This window comes from Coregonus lavaretus, assembly GCF_964263955.1.
Source record: "Coregonus lavaretus genome assembly, chromosome: 10".
Lineage (NCBI taxonomy): Eukaryota > Metazoa > Chordata > Actinopteri > Salmoniformes > Salmonidae > Coregonus > Coregonus lavaretus.
Genome location: NC_139997.1, coordinates 19,362,139 through 19,368,138, shown reverse-complemented (window position 1 = coordinate 19,368,138; position 6,000 = coordinate 19,362,139).

Here is a 6,000-nt window from a genome sequence, read left to right as displayed (position 1 = left end):
TGTAGAGTGAAATAGGCATGTACAATCACAGCACATGATAATTGCTAAATATTACCCTCTGGTGGTGATGACACAATTCAACATCCATGAAAACAGAATGGTAACACTTAGTACCACATTTCAATAGTAGGTAATCAAAATGCTTGATTCATATCCATATGAGAATATCAACATTCTCAACGAGAATATAAATGTTAAAAATTTTAAGGTTGTTTATTTTTTTTAAAATTTAATGGTCTGACATGTAGAATGTAAAATTAACCCCAAAATATGAGCACACAGCCATGCAATCTCCATAGACAAACACTGGCAGTAGAATGGCCTTACTGAAGAGCTTAGTGACTTTCAACGTGGCGCCGTCATAGGATGCCATCTTTCCAACAAGTCAGTTTGTCAATTTCTGCCCTGCTAGAGCTGCCCCGTCAACTATAAGTGCTGTTATTGTGAAGTGGAAACGTCTAGGAGCAACAACAGCTCAGCCACGAAGTGGTAGGCCACACAAGCTCACAGAACGGGACCGCCAAGTGCTGAAGTGAACTACAAAAATCTCTGAAGCGGGAGACTCTTATCTCCCTCACTAACATTAAGCATCAGTTGTCAGAGCACCTTACCGATCACTGCACCTGTACACAGCCCATCTGAAATTAGCCCACACAACTACCTCATCCCCATATTGTTATTTATTTTGCTCATTTGCACCCCAGTATCTCTATTTGCACATCATCTCTTGCACATCTATCATTCCAGTGTTAATACTAATTGTAATTATTTTGCACTATGGCCTATTTATTGCCTTACCTCCATAACTTGCTACATTTGCACACACTGTATATAGATTTTCTGTTGTATTTTTGACTTTATGTTTGTTTTACCCCATATGTAACTCTGTGTTGTTTTTATCGCACTGCTTTGCTTTATCTTGGCCAGGTCGCAGTTGTAAATGAGAACTTGTTCTCATCTGGCTTACCTGGTTAAATAAAGGTGAAATAAATAAATAAATAGGGAAAGTTTGAGTATCATGTAGTAGCCTAAACCTATCGATGTTACATTGAGCTGGGTGAATGGAATATGAATGACAGTCATTCAACATGTTATAATAGAAATAAGGCCATACTCATGAGGAAAAAAAATGTGTCCTCCCTCATCATAAACGGCACTGACCACCGCTGGTATGGCGAGATGTTCCTTTCACACAATGTCCACAAACTTCCAATCCACGCTGTCGAGCAGCGAAATGCCTTTGATATTCCACTCTGTCTCACATATTTTTTTCCATTCATTGGTCGCCATTGTGTGATGTGTTCAATTCCAGCGTACAGTGAAACAGGGAGGGTGTAAAGTCGAACGCTGCAATTTACTAAAGTATGCCCCACCCCTGGAGAAGATTGTGACATTTGCTCTTTAGGCTGCTGTCGTATCGCGTAAGTGCTGGCAATTATTGCTGATAAACAAAGGAGTCCGCTCATACTGAACTTGGATCATAAGGTTTATTCATATCACAAGCTTCAGCATAAGTGACAGATGTCATGACATCCGGAGAACGACGGCCCGGATTGCAATGGTCGCTCTGCCCTTTCTTTGTCTAGCCCCTACTTATAAACAATGCAAAAAGATGGGTGCTCCCTCTTCTGGCCAATCACCAGTCTCCCCTGGGGCGTCACCCCACAAACGCCACATTTGACCTAACATAAACAACATTCCATTTCTTCATGAAAAACATTTAACAAAGGCATAATCCTAATACACGACACTGCATTCATAACCACATGGGAAATTGCTATTTACCATATACGACTGGGAAAAATCCACTTGAACGCCCCTCCAACTGATAATTACTAGTGGGAAACTCGTCTATTATCCCTGAGCTCTGACTTCTCCCACATGCTGACCTCTGAAGTCCCGTACTAAGGAAATTACCTCGATAACAGCATTTCCGGCAGTTAAATGCAACAACAAAACATTTACAAAAAGCAGTCTATTATGGAAAAATATAACCTTGGCGTCCCGTAATCCGAACCATCAACTTATACATTTTTATACAAGTTGGTTCAAAGACTGTATTTAACACCAAGGAAACATTTTATGGTGAAATTGGCCACAACTCCCAACTGTTCACTGTTTCCCCTACTGACAAGCAACCCTAGTTTCTAGTGGGTTGGGAAGGGGTGGAAAACATGGCTTGGGGTTGTTGGATGGGTGGGGTTGGGGGAATGGGATGAGAGGTTGGGAGTGGAGGCTCACTTCTTTTTGTTTATTTTCCCTTACATACCAAATGTATTAGATGTTGTTTTTTTTACTCTGTAATATGATCATAATGATCAATACTTAGCAATTATGTACCTTTTTTTAAAATATTTTTTCTTTTTGAGTGGTAGCCCACAGGTAAATACGAACTGAATATAGAATTATATGAATTTGTATATTATACCTGTAATCCCCCCCACACACACCTCATAAAAAGAATAGAAAAGCTATCTATTAACATCGTTTTTAAACACTATAATTTGTTTACAAGCATGATGATAGCTGTACCTTTAGTATATGGTTGACGCAGCTTGTTGGCCATTAGACAATCAGCGTTTCTCAACGAGGTCAAAGACTGTGAATGCATTCAGCTGGTATTTACGACTTCAAAACTGGTAATTACCACTTTCCACTTGGTTATGAAAGCAGTATTCTTCCCTACTTCTTAAAGTTGCAGTTGTCATAGATGCCCTAGTAAACACCAGAGAGTAATGTATAATGGGTATTACTTAATTAATTAATTCATACATTCATCCACCCATTCATTAATTCAGTGTCAGCTCATTTCATTATTAGAAAACACTAATAATATTGGGGGAAATAGTGATGGAATAGGGCACGTGTCCAATAACTAAGGAGTAGCCTAGTCTATATTCCCTAGTGACCACACTTTCATTAGAGCTAATGTAGACTTTATAACAGGCTACATTGCTTTAGTTTACGGCCTATGTCAGGGGTTATTTAGGCCTACTCAAAGTATAAAACTCTAAACTGGTAACACTTGTAATGCAGCAAGTCTTATATTCAGAATCTTTGTGCATTCATTTTGTTTGGAGACCTCTTTCACCACACAACCATTGATCCAAAATATAGGTTTACTGTGAAATACTAATTTCATCACCAAAACATAACATAATGATATCTTCTTAATTTACACTGAACAAAAATATAAACACAACTTGGGCTCCCGAGTGGCGCAGCGGTCTAAGGCACTGCATCTTAGTGCTTGAGGCGTCACTGCAGACCCCCTGGTTCGATTCCAGGCTGTATCACAACCGGCTGTGATTGGGAGTCCCGTAGGGCGGCGCACAATTGGCCCGGGTTTGGCCGGTGTAGGCTGTCATTGTAAATAAGAATTTGTTCTTAACTGACTTGCCTAGTTAAATAAAGGAAAATAAATGTAAAGTGTTGGTCCCATGTTTCATGAGCCGAAATAAAAGATCCCCAAAATGTTACATACGCGCAAAAAACTTATTTCTCTCAAATGTTGTGCATAAATTTGTTTTACATCCCTGTTAGTGAGCATTTCGCCTTTGCCAAGATAATCCATCCACCTGACAGTTGTGGCATATCAAGAAGCTGGTCATTACAATCATTAAAACAGCATGATCATTACACACCTAGTGCTGGGGACAATAAAAGGCCAGTCTAAAATGTGCAGTTTTGTCACACAACACAATGCCGCAGATGTCTGAAGTTTTGAGGGAGTGTGCAATTGGCATGCTGACTGCAGGAATGTCCACCAGAGCTGTTGGCAGAGGATTGAATGTTCATTCCCCTACCATAAGCCACCTCCAATGTCGTTTTAGAGAATTTGGCAGTACGTCCAACCAGCGTCACAACCGCAGACCACGTCTATTGCGTAGTGTGGGCGAGCGGTTTGCTGATGTCAACGTTGTGAACAGAGTGCCCCATGGTGGCGTTGGGGTTATGGTATGGGCAGGCATAAGCTATGGACAATGAACACAATATCATTTTATCGATGGCAATTTGAATGCACAGAGATACCGTGATGAGATCCTGAGGCCCATTGTCGTGCCATTCATCCACCGCCATCACCTCATGTTTCAGCATGATAATACACAGCCCCATGTTGCAAGGATCTGTACAGAAAATGTCCCAGTTCTTCCATGACCTAAATACTCACCAGACATGTCACCCATTGAGCATGTTTGGGATGCTATGGATCGACATGTACAACAGCGTGTTCCAGTTCCCGCCAATATCCAGCAACTTCACACAACCCCTGAAGAGGAGTGGGACAACATTCCACAGGCCACAATCAACAGCCTGATCAACTCAATGCGAAGGAGATGTATCGCGCTGCAGACCAACAGATATACAGTGCATTCGAAAAGTATTCAGACCCCTTGACTTTTTCCACATTTTGTTACGTTACAGCCTTATTCTACAATTGATTCAATAGTTTTTTTTCCCCTCATCAACCTACACACAATACCCCATAATGACAAAATAAAAACAGGTTTGTATACATTTTTGCTAATTTCTTTAAAATAAACAACTGAAATATCACATAAGTATTTAGACCCTTTACTCAATACTTTGTTGAAGCACCTTTGGCAGCGATTACAGCATCGAGTCTTCTTGGGTATGACGCTACAAGCTTGGCACACCTGTATTTGGGGAGTTTCGCCCATTCTTCTCTGCAGATCCTCTCAAGCTCTGTCAGGTTGCTGCTGCACAGCTATTTTCAGGTCTCTCCAGAGATGTTAAAGTCTGGGCTCTGGCTGGGCCACTCAAGGATATTCAGATACTGCGTTGTCTTGGCTGTGTGCTTAGGGTTGTTGTCCTGTTGGAAGGTGAATCTTCGCCCCAGGGCAGGGACTGGAGCAGGTTTTCATCAAGGATCTCTCTGTACTTTGCGCCGTTCGTCTTTCCCTCGATCCTGACTAGTCTCCAGTCCCTGCCACTGAAAAACATAACCACTGCTGCCACCACCATGCTTCACCATAGGTATGGTGCCAGGTTTCCTCCAGATGTGATGCTTGGCATTCAGGCCAAAGAGTTCAGTCTTGGTTTCATCAGACCAGAGAATCTAGTTTATCATGGTCAGTCTTTAGCTGCCTTTTGGCAAACTCCAAGCGGGCTGTCATGTGCCTTTTACTGAGGAGTGGCTTCCGTCTGGCCACTCTACCATAAAGGCCTGATTGGTGGAGTGCTGCAGAGATGTTTGTCCTTCTGGAATGTTCTCCCATCTCCACAGATGAACTCTAGAGCTCTGTCAGAGTGACCATCGGGTTCTTGGTCACCTCCCTGACCAAGGCCCTTCTCCCCCGATTGCTCAGTCATGTCCAATCAATTGAATTTACCACAGGTGGACTCCAATGAAGTTGTAGAAACATTTCAAGGATGATCAGTGGAAACAGGATGCACCTGAGCTCAATTTCGAGTCTCATAGCAAAGGGTCTGAACACTTATGTAAATAAGTTATTCTGTTTTTTACTTGTAATAAATTTGCTAACATTTCTAAAACCTGTTTTTGCTTTGTCATTTGGGCGATTGTGTGTAGATTGCTGGAAAAAAATACAATATTTAATCAATTTTAGAAGAAGGCTGTAACGTAACAAAATGTGGAAAAAGTCAAGGGGTCTGAATACTCTCCGAAGGCACTGTATATCTGTATTCCCAGTCATGTGAAATCCATAGATTAGGGCCTACGGAATTTATTTCCATTGACTGATTTCCTTATATGAACTGTAAGTCAGTAACATCTTTCAAATTGTTGCATGTTGCAGTTATATTTTTATTCAGTATAGTTGATTTAACAATCAGTTAATCAAGAAATGGAAGATACATGTTTCAAAATTGCCCTTTGAATGTAATATTCTACAGTCCTGTAAATTACAGTACATTATTACATTACATCAAAATGGACCCATAAAAAATTAAGAAATCAAATGTCCATTATTTCTATCACATGTGTGATCAAATGTGTGATCATTGAAGACACCTTTC